Source organism: Epinephelus moara, chromosome 3 (assembly GCF_006386435.1).
Source record: "Epinephelus moara isolate mb chromosome 3, YSFRI_EMoa_1.0, whole genome shotgun sequence".
NCBI lineage: Eukaryota > Metazoa > Chordata > Actinopteri > Perciformes > Serranidae > Epinephelus > Epinephelus moara.
In genome coordinates this window covers 970,244-982,443 of record NC_065508.1, presented here as the reverse complement: position 1 = coordinate 982,443, position 12,200 = coordinate 970,244, and positions in this window count along the sequence as shown.

Below are 12,200 nucleotides of genomic sequence, written 5' to 3'. Positions count from 1 at the left end.
TGCTGGACGGAGCAGTGAGTGACAACAACCCCGCCCACATTTAAGAGGACTGTCTGAACAGACCGAGGGTCTAGGTACCATGTCTGAAGGGTTACTGCTGGTTCCAAAGGGACTGGACTGAAAGGGTTTGGTGGAGACAGAGCTTTAGACTACAAACTATTAAAACAAAGACTAGTTTGTCATGTTGGGAAATAGTCTTCTTTCCAAGAGTTACATGTTCAGACTGACACCACTCTTGGTGCATGCATGTTAAATATATAAATAAAACCTGATGAAGTGCCTGTTAGGGTCCCATGTCAGTGGAGAAAACGTAACAAAGAGCCCTCGACAGTGTTCCTCCAGTGGAGAAAATGTAATGAAGTTCCCTCATGAGTGGCTCTCCAGTGAGGACAACTTGATGAAGTGTCAGCTGGGGAACCCTACTGGTGGAGAAAACACGATAAAGAAATATTTAGGTACAACCTTGACACAGTATAACTTTACTTCATCTCAGAGGTGAATGTTTTTTTTTACTGTTTGCATTTGACAGCTTGTTACTTCATCCAGCATGCTGAGATATGATGCAGCACAACACTGATAAAGTACCATTAGTGAACAAATAAATTATGTAAAATGTGTTCCATATTGATGAAGTACAACACCAGAAAGTACACATGTATTTGTTAGTAATAAAACAGACTAATATAATAATGCTGAGTGGCTACAAACGTGCTGATTTCTGAGTGTAGTCATTTTACAGTGCTCAGCTGTCGAGGCTCCAAATGAATCAAAGCACACTGAATTTTTGTGACAAACATTTGTGATTATTTCCTTTAGAAATGATCTTCAGCAGCAGCCCTTCATTTTTGCTGATTCAGAGTGTATTCATTAGCTCCATCCATCTCTGTCAGGGAACTGTGACCTCTGACCTTTGACCTGGCTCCTTGTGATCCTGGAGCTGAGCTGATTCTGGACCTAACGCAGAACAAATCCATGGTTTGCAGAAATGTACATTGACATCATTTTATTCTGGCGGCGAGGCTGACCCTGCTGAGCCCAGGCTCAAAAGATCAAGTCTTTAAACAAGAAAACTTCACTTCTTGAGAATGTTTGAGGTTCGAAGCTGCTCTGAGGCCACGGCTGAACACGTCCACTGTTCCATTAGTAGATCATTTAAATCTGTTCGCCATGAAGTCAAATGTGTGACGACTGTGAAGAGGCAGAATAATAGTCATTAAGTCCGCAGTCAAACTTCAGTGTCATTGTGTCCGATCGCTCCCAGCTTCACATTCAAACACACGAGGACTCGCATGTCTTTGAGCTGTCAGGTTTTCCCGACAGTTGGAACTCCCACATGACCTGAATGCAGCATGAAGCTGTCACTGCTGGCAGCGCCGTCCCTCCCTTCATGTCTCCAACATCTTTATGTCTGGATCTCCACTTTTTGATGTCTGGTGCTGGTGTTTGTTTTCCAGAGTTTGATCAGCTGTTGGTGACGTTCCTGCTGCAGTGGTCGGTCTGTGGAGATTAATCTGGTTAAGATTTTCCCATCGGTTACTGCGACCACAGATGAGACAGAGCCTGTTGGTGCTTTTCCAGAAACCTGCACCAGTTTGTCTGTGACTCTGTGCGGATGGAGACGGCGCTCTCGGGCTAAGAGGAAGATGAGCATGTGAGGTGGAGAGTTCAGGTTGAGAGAACTTTGCAGTGCAGAATTAGTCACAAATTATTCATCACATTATTGGATGATTTATTGATGTGGCGTCCAGGAGAGGCCGAGGTGGAGGAGAGGGGAGTTTAAAACAGGGAGGGCTGTCCATCAGCATCTTCCTGTGTTTATTATTCATACAAAAGGCCAGTGTGGATGGTGTGGAATATTTCTTCATCTTCTCGTCTTATAATCAGATCATTTTAATAACTATGTTTTATCTCAAATAACCTCCGCAGTGATCTGAAGGAGGAACACTGGTGAATTTAATACATGTGCTGCTGACCAGCTGAAGCAAACCAGAGTCTGTAGCCTCTGTAGCCTGTAACTTTCTTGTGTCTCTTTGTGTCTCATTCTGTTTCCTCTGTGCAGACATTTTGTGTCTCTTTGTGGTCGTTTTGTGTCTCTTTGTGGTCGCTTTGTGTCTCTTTGTGTCCGATTTGTCTTTGTGGTCACTTTGTGTCTCTTTGTGGTCGTTTTGTGTCTCTTTTGGTCGCTTTGTGTCTCTTTTGGTCACTTTGTGTCTCTTTGTGGTCGCTTTGTGTCTCTTTTGGTCGCTTTGTGTTTCTTTGCAGTCGTTTGGGGTCTCTTTGTGGTTGGTTTTTTTTAATGTTTCATTTTGTGTCTCTTTGTGTCCGATTTGTCTTTGTGGTCACTTTGTGTCTCTGTGGTTGCTTTGTGACTATTTGCAGTTTTACTGCGTCTCTTGTAGCAGTTTTGTATCTTGATGCATCCTTTGTGTCTTGCTGTGGTTGTTTTGTGTCTCTTTGTGGTCACTCTTCATCTCTTTGCAGTCTTTTTGTATCTCTTTTATTGTAGTTTTGAGGCTTTTGGAGTGTTTGTTGTCGTTGTTGCTGATTAGCAGTTGTTGTGATTCTGCTATTGGTTGTTTTGTGACTCTTTGTCATCTTTCCAACAGAAAGCATGCACTTTAAACAGAGGCTCCAGTGGCCCCTGATCCCTTGGACCTCGTTCAGTAATCTATCCCTGCTCACAGCAGACTGACCCCTGTTGTTGGTGACGTCACCGTTGACCTGGAAACATCAGCTGTAGTCGTCGTTGTGCGATACGCTGGGAACAAGGTGAGCTGTGTGTGGAAATGTTCCTTTAACATGAGGAGGACTTTGCGTGCACGAAGCACGCAGGGACACACGGCTGATTAAGCTTTCTGAGCGTGTGCAGCTGCACTCTCAGGGCTCCTCCGTCCATTAGGCTCTGAGGAGTTAAATCAGGCGTACACCCCCTCTGCTCTGCTCACCTTGCATTAAAACAACACTGGACACTAACAGACCTCATGAATATGCAGAGCTGCATGAAACTTCATTTAGCTTTACACTCACTGTACAGAGGAGAAGACCAGGAATGACTCGTGAGTTAGTCAGAGCACACCTGCTTATCTTGGTGGTGAATATCTGCTCCGAGCAGAATGGCATTTCCATAATGGTTATGTGTAGGCACAGAGCACTCTGTGGAGGTTAAATGGTTAAATATTTAAAAAGTCAACTACGACTTGAAGTGCGAGACGTGACGCAATTATCAACACATGATGTTAAAGGGATAGAATCTCCCAATAATTATTTTATTAGCTTAGTATTGTATTCACAATAAAAGGGGATGTTTATACGTGGCACTTGAGGCTGCCCTACACATTACTGTAAGCCCAGTTCATTATGCACCTCAAGATTGTAAAGCCAAACCCTGTTCTTTTTTTCCTAAACGTAACCATGTGTGTGTTGTTGAAGGAAAAAAACATCAGTTGGTGGTGTTTCACCAATGTAGTGCTTTTATTTTGAAAGAGACTGTATGCAAACTGTACATTTCCTGTGAAAACAGAAGTGTATTTTGAAAACAGACAATGCATGTAACAGGCTGAAGTTGACACGGCGTCCCAGAACGTCAACAACCAACACACCCAGGGTACCTTGGACGTCATATGTGGACGTGGAAAGTCCATGACCAAACGTGGACATGTGACGAGGTCACAGTGAGGATGATGATGGTGAGTCTGTACATTGTTTTATAGGGAAATCCTCCAGAGTTTATCTGTAGCAACACAGTGCTGCTTGAGTACTTTAGATTTTTCTGTTGTTTTACTGATTTTCTTATTTTATCATCAGCAGTTTTTCTATATGAAATGTCAGGTTTATGTTCATCAACATGTACCGTGTACTTGTTTTTAGCCAGCTGTGTGAGCAGCCAGCAGACTACGTGAAACATGAAATCAGAGTACGTGCAAAAGTAAGTGAACCACAGCTGCAATAGTAAAGTCAAGTAGGTAACTCAGATGAAACACATGTGGGTGCTCAGGTATTTAATGAAGCAGAACAATCAATGAGACGTCCTTAGGAAAGGTTTTGAGCAGCCCTGATTAAAAGAGAGAGAGGAAACCAACCAAACCACTGTCGTGCCAAGGCGTAAAGCACACACATCAACAATGCTGAGAGGAAAGGAGTCATCCGAGGACATCAGGAAGAAGGTGGTGTCTGAGGAAAGCTACAAGACCATCTCCAAAAGATTCCAGCTCCTTCCATCCACTGTAAGACAAATCATTTACAAATGGAGGGCACTCAGCATGAGCGCAGCTCTGCCCAGAAGTGGACGGCCATCAAAACTTTCACCAAGAAGCATCAGAAAAATAATAGGGCTGTAGTCTCCTGGGCGACTGGTCAATTATTTGGTCGCTATGCTCTCGTCCGACCAAATTCTCATCAGTTGAATAATCACTGTGTTACTTCCATAAGGAGAAAAGTGCTACATCAACAGCTTTCCAGGACTAATCCATTATTTCCTGCGGCGGGGGGACGGGCTAAGTTACCTGTGAAAATGTCTCTGTAAGCTGACACCATTTCCCTCAGTGGAAACGAAGCTTGTATTTACTTGTATTTCACAGATAAGAAACAATAAATTGTGAAGACAATAAAGCCTCCACTAAAATAGCATTTTAAGTCCTGTGTGTGATTTATCCTGGCTTCATATGAGCAGAGGAAATCTCTGCTAGCTGCTAGGCTAATGTATACAATGTAAAATGCCATAGGCTTGTGCTAATAACGTTAGCATGTTGTATTTGTGGGGAAAATGTGTCCAGATAAAGACAAGTGCTTGTCTGTGAATGCTGCGAGTTATAGTGAAGCTGATTTGTGTTTGAAAGTGTCTCTATTCAGAAATCAGAATCAGAATCAGAAATACTTTATTGATCCCCGAGGGGAAATTATTTATGTTACAGGTGCTCCTTGCAAGAGAGGAAAGATACGTGAAAATATAAGAAATTTAAACAATATTACTATTAAGCCATGTTTAATGTGTGTTTACTGTGTGTTTAATGTGTGTTTACTGTGTGTTTTGAATCAACTATATAAATAAAGTCTGATTTGAACTAAACTTTACAGCTCTTAACACGGTCCTCCACCGCCGACTAGTGTTTTGGAGGTGTAACTGCAGAGTGACACAGACACAACACCGCACAAGTAAAAATAACGTGCAGATTTTTTTCCCCCACGACTAATCGATTACATGAAGATTATGTGCGACTTTAGTCGACCAAGATTTTCTTTGGTTGACTACAGCCCTAATTAATAATAATTCAGCTAAAGGCCGACCCACACATCAGCTGCAGAGAGTTGCAGACCTCTCTGGCAGCATCTGGGATAAATGTACCTGCATCTACAATCAGGTGAAAAATGATTAGACATGTCTATTCATGGGAGAGATGATGCTAGAAGGACGCCTCTGCTCTCAAGAAAGAATAAGGTTGTTTTTTTTAGAAAGCAATAACCATGTTCGGAGGGTTCACAAACTTTCCAGCAGCACCGTGTGTTGACCTGAATGAGATCATCACTTGTTTCTGAATGTAAAACCTTCAGCTGTCAGATACATGTCATCCAGAAGGGATTTTAAACACTTAATTCAGCTCAAGGAGGAGGAGAATTTTCTCCACACACAAAGCAACACTTCATCCTTCAGTTTGTCTCAAACATTCAACATCAGCACATCTGGAGATACGTGGTTTTCACTGGACAGGAAGCAACTAAAGCTGTCAGTCAAATGTGGTGCAGTACAGAGTACAGTATCTCCCTGTGAGACGGAGGAGAAGTTTGAAGCTGCAGAAAATGGAAACACTCAGGTGCCTCGTGCGTGTGGTGTCTCTGCAACACCTCAACATGATGCAAATAAGAAGCAAAGCAAAGCAAAGCAGGAAACAGCTTGACAAACCCTCTGCTGACAACAAGGGAAAAGATGCTGAATTTGTTTAGCTTCAGCCTGACAAGCTCTTTTCTTGGAGAGCGAACATGTTTTTCCTCAAACTGTTTGGATGAAAGCGGATTTCACTAAACTTTTTGGCCCATATTGAAACAAAGTTCCTGAACAACAGAGGAGCAGCAGGTGATCCAAAAAAACCTGAGGAGATATACAGGGAGAGTGGGGTTGTTTAAATGGTGGAGCTTTATTAAAAAGATCACCTGCTGTTCTCAAAGACTTCCTCCTCTCCTCCATCTTTCTTTAGCCTCTGTTTGCTTTTTCAGTCTCAACTTCCTGTTTGCATATTTAAGACACAATTAACATCCTCTCACGTGTGGCATCATGTGTTTTAGTACAGACTCGTTAAAGGAATACTCCCACGATTTGGGAGTTATGCTCTTTCTCTATCATTTTCATATTGAGACAACATGATCTATATCTTTTTTTGTGTCTGTACGTCCAGTGGCTGGGTCTCAGCGGTTAGCATTGCGGCTTAGCTTAGCGAAACACACTATAGTTCCGTGTATCAAACTTGCTGAATTTAAATGTTGAATTCTTTTAAGCTCTTTCAGGCCTCACACAGAGAGAACCTCCTCAGAACAAACTCTCCTCATAGTTTTCAGCTCAAACTTTGAGACTTGTGGTGCCTGAGCTTTCTGCACTGCTCAGTCAGTCCTGCTCGCTCACGGCTTCCTCTGGTCAGATATTTCAAGCCAAGGATGGGGATGTTAGTCAGTCGATACGTCTGTCCACCACTTTGTTCATAGATAAAATACCGCAACAACTGACCTATGGCTAAGTCCCGCCCTCAAACGTGATGAGCCAATCACAGTGTGTATAGCCATTCCCATACACTGGGACATTCTCTGCCTGGACGTCCATTGAAATGCATTACAGAAAGTCAGTTTTGTTCGGTTTTATGAGCTTTTTCTGAGATTTGAAGTTTAAAAATGGTCAAATGGTGTGCATGGGGTACATGCAACTCTGACACAAGGTATCCTGAGAGGCTGGGCGACCAGGTGTATTTTTTACACTTTAAACCACATCTCAACCGAGAAAAGTGTCTCCTTTGGATAAAGTTGTGTGGTAACGTTAGACCACAACATCAACTCAACGTGAATAAGATTAACAATGATGTCTACATCTGTTCTAAGGTAAGTCAACATTGTGTTTGAGGCAACATATTGTCACTTTGCTGGAAAGAAATATAAAGTTATCTTTAACATCTCTAGCTAACGTTAGCTAAAGTTAGCCTAACGTTAGCTCCTAGCTGCGTTGTTCATCATGTCACCTTGTTTGCTGGGAGTTCATTAGCCTATTTTGTTCTAGTTTTGTACTTTGGTGATCGTACATCATTGTTAGCTGTTGTCCAAAGGGCTCTAGTTAAGCTAACGTTAACTTCTGGAGCTTAGCTTCATTAACTTATCTGTAATGGCAGAGATAACAAAGGTTGGCAAACGTTATGCTGAATGATTCAGTGTAAATACTGTAGCACCAAACTAACGGAGAGACACTCTTGGTAAAGATGGTAAAAAGGCCGTTATCCTTTTCTCATATTCTGAGCCAAAAACCTTAACTTCAGTGGCACTTTAACTTGTTGTCTTTGATGGTGACGGCAACCAGATGCGGTTCACAAGCGTACACTGTGACCTGTAAATTTTGGCTTGTAATTTAAGCTTTTCATCGACCTTCTCAACAATAAAATGATGAATATATCCCTCCAATGCGTAGTTTAGGCCCTTTTGGTTACTTCTCAATGACATCTGATCGTTATGTCTCCAAAAATCATCAGTTGCCTCCTGTGAAATGCCGTGTACTGTGACACCTGCCATAGCGCCGGTCACTGAATGTTGATAGTTTGTCTGAGTGAGTGAAGGGGGCGTGGCTTAGCCATAGGTCAATTATTGGATGGACTGTGATGACATGTAGTTCATACTTAGTGACCAGTCAAGTCGCCAAGAAAATGTTGGCATTGTGCATTTCTGTAAATCACAGATCTGTTACATTTGAATGTTTCATACGTGACATATCAACGTTTTTAAATACGTACTTCAGATTACACACATGTGAGCTGACTTGGTCATTTGGAGGCGACAGACATGAGACATCTGCCAAGCTGCAGACCACAGTTCACAACCAACAAACACCGGCAGGTTTTTAGTGACCCGTTGCTGCCTTACCGGCAGCATTTGTGCCACCAAACATGGATGTTTTTTGGCGACCTGTGGGTGCATTTCCACCTGTGTTTGTGTTTTTATAACAACCCGTGGCTCATTTACAGCTACGTTTGTGCCACAAAATATGGGTGGCTTTGTGACTTTGTGCTGCTGCACATACATGAACTAAAGTAGCGTATCTGTATTTAGACTGACCACTGCACCTGGTCTTTGAATAAAGCCTCATATTTTGCACAGAAAAAATGAAACAAATTAAAACTGTCTCATCTTATTTCTGAATCACTTTTAATGTCTAAATTTCAGATGAACATTATCCTGGGCTCATGTAGAGAAGGAGCGGGGATACAGTATGGGGGATACTGGGAAATAAAAGATACCTGAAAGCTTCTTTATCATCATGAGCGTAAAAATGTCTTTTTCAGGGCTCTCCGCGACTCTCCCTTCAGGTGCTGCTGTGCTGTGATGATTTGTTCAGTCAGCAGTGAGTCAGATTTATCTTGTCAATCTGCAGGTTGAAGCAGCTCTGCAGTGCACACGGTGGCAGATTACTGGAGCAATGAGGTTTAATGTGCAGCATCCATTTAGACTTCCAAGTGACGGCTCGAATTTGACAGTTTGGATAAGGTTGGACTTAAAATGGCGTCACAGGAATGTATCAGTGTTTCCAGCAGAGCAGATCGTTATCTGCTGACAACAGCCGTGGCCAGAGGTGTTATGTTTTTGGGTTGTATCTTTAGTCTTAATTTGAATCCCCATGAGCTGCTTCAAAATCACCTTCGGATTCACGACACCTTCATGACACATGCACACCCGATGATTTACTGCCATTTCTTTATATAAGGTAACACGTTTACCCAGAGGTGTGTCATAGAGAAAGTCACAGACACATGAGCCTGGTCTCACTCCAAAGTCGTCAAAATCAGGCACTTGGGCAGTGACGGGGAAACCCAGTGGGACAAGGACGAAAGTTAAGGCGGCTAAAGTCCAAGTGGGGCAGGCAGGTGGGGCGGTGGATGGGTCCAACAAACACGACTTTCACCTGAGAGAGCGGAGAGAGCATCCTGTAAGATTCTATAGTTCTGTTCATGAATCTCAGGAGGTCTGTCAGGATGTTTTCTGCACCTGGAGGTGAAGGTGTCGTCCAGGGCAGGTAGCTGTTGGTGACTGATGTTCTGTGCAGGTTTTCTGATTCTCTACAGAGACGTTTTATCTACCGTACCACACAGGGCGCCATATGTGAGGACGCCGTATGTGAGGACACTCTCAGCAGAAGCTGTTGTGACAGGTTCACCTTCCTGAGCGTCCAGGAAGTACAGCTGCTTTTGTGCCGTCTTGACCAGCACCTCTGTGTTTGTCGTCCATTTGAGGTCCTCTGAAATGTGTGTGCCGAGGAATTTAAATCTGCTCACCTTCTCCACCCTCGGCCTGTTGATGTGCAGTGGTGAGTGGACGTCCTGCTTCTTCCTGAAATCAGTTATGAGTTCTTTTGTTTTCTTAATATTGAGAGTGAGGTTTCTGCGCACCACTCTGTCAGCCTCATGACCTCTGTAGGCAGACACGTCACCTTGGGTGATCACCCCACCGTGTGTGTGTTGTATGAAAAGTTAACTAAGGTGGTGGTGTTATGGGACAAGACAGAATAAAAACAGGAGCAGCAACTGTTCATGTTGCACAATTTATTTTGATGTCAATAAAGCTCAGAATGTCTCATCTATGTCAGGTCTTCTGGACGACTGAGGGTGCTGAGGGTCTCGCAGACTGTGAAACCTCCCGGTTTAGATCCTTTGGGTAAACTGGACTCATTTTAAACCCGTCTGATGGCTCATGTAGTGATTTCCTGCTGAGCCTTCAGACATAAAGCCGTCAGCTCATCTTCAGATCTCAGTGGTGATTAGTGACTAACATGTTATAGAAGCAGGAGGACAGACCTCCAAAACTATAAACGAAAAGATCCAGTTTTTTAAAAGTGATGAAAATAGATGTTATTTTAAATGAAGCCTGGAGCTCTGCGTGTCCTGTAAAGCACTGTGTTCTGTCTTCACCTGAACTTATTCTTCATTTGTAACATTTACATTTCATCTTCTTAAGCTCTCAGCATTGTTAGATTTTCCTTTTTGTCAGCGGAGGATCTTTTGTCTGACAGTTCCCCCTTCATTACAGCATCGCCTCTTGATTTGCATGACTTTAATCCTCCCCCATTTTGGGATGTAATTCAATCTGTCAAGCACAAGCTTTTTTGTACAAAGTGCAGTCAGAGCCACAGTTGTGAATTCCTTCCAGCTTTTCGTCTTCTGCAATCCAATTTGATGTCCTAATGATCACCCCCATTTCCATACTGAATACTGGAGGGGAGCGCTGCACCCCTGCCATGAGCCCAATTTCCAGGTGCAGCCATGCTGTGATGAATTTCCATGTTGTGAGTCAGATGTAGTAAAGAAACTGACTCTCGCTGGGTTTCGAAACTCATTTTGTTCTTTAAGGCTGCGGCTCTGAACCACAAGTGCAGAATTACTGTCCTCTGTTGTTCTGTTTGATTGCATTTGGTACCAAATCACGTTCTTATGTCCTGGAAACTGCAGGAAGGGTGGAAACACAGCTTTTGGCTTACTTGTAAATGAGTTCGAACTTTGAGTTAAGTTTGGGAGATTTGCTTTCTTGCTGAGAGTTAGATGTTCAGATTGATACTGCTCTCATGTCGTTACGCTGAAAGTGAAGTTCCAGCCAGCAGACAATTATTTTAGCTTAGCATAAAGACTGTAAACAGCAGGATTAGCAGCAGCTCTAAAGCTCGCTAATTAGCATGTTATATCGTGTTGGTTTAAATCCAATCAGAAACAGAAATACAAAAGAGACAATTTGTGGTTTTACTGCAAAGTCACTGTGCAGAGAGAAAAAGTTCCACATAAAATGAGCAAACTGTTGTTTTAACCCTTGTGCTGGTGCAGAGTGAACAAACGAGATACAGCGTGTTGAGAGGTGATCTCTACAGGTGCTGTTAGGACTATGTTTGAACTTTAGACAGAGCCAGGCTGTCTGTTTGGAGCCAGTGGTTTCCAACCTGCCAATCTGTAAACCCTGGATAACGCTGAGCGACTTTTTTTGTTTAATCAAATGTTTTTAAAAGTCTTGCTCTGCAGAATCTTCACAAAGCAACGACAGTAAAATGTAATGTTTCCACTCCCAACACATCAAATACGGCAGCTGCAGTGTTCTTTCAAAATAAACTTCCATGTCCGCAGAAAACTAAGGTTTCAACCACGTCTTTGGGCCTCAGCAACTATGGAGTTAGATTTGTGTCTTTATTACATGTGAGAAAATAAATGATATGAGAGAAAAAAAAAATGTTTGAGAGAAAAAGTTTTCACACTGATGGCAAAAAATAATATTTGAGACTAAAAAAAGTTTTGAGACAAAGTATTTTGTCATAGAATATAAAAAAAATAATTTGAGGTTTAAAAAAGGATTTCCAAAGATAAAAACACACCCAGCTGTCAATTCGATTGAGACTGGCCAATGGGAATGTGGCCCCGCCCACGACATTATTTTCGCAGCGAAAGCAAAATCCTGACACGAGAGCAAAGACTTAGGTTTAGAGAGAAACATTTTTTTGAGAGAGAGAAAATGTTTTCACACTGATCGCAAAAAAATAATATTTGAGAGTAAAAAAAAGTTTTTTGAGAGAGAGTTTTTCTTCTCGGAAATCTTTTTTTAAATCTCAAATTATTTTTTTATATTCTTACAAAATAAAAAAACTTTTTTTAGTCTCAAATATTATTATTTTTTGCTATCAGTGTGAAAACTTTTTCTCACTAATATTTTTTTTTCAATCATATCATTTATTTTCTCGCATGTAATAAAGACACAAATCTAACTCCATAAGCAACAAAACAACTGGTTAGGTTTAGAAAGGAGATCATTGTTTGGGTTAATTAAGTACATGTGTTTTGTAACTTCACTTAATTTACTTAAAAAATATGTCATGTGATGTATGTAAGGGATTATGTCTGACAGGGTGTCCATTATCAGGAGTTAAAGGCCATCGGGGAGTCATGAACCGTCCGATGTGCTTACTTAGTTAAGAAATTTACAACATTAACTTT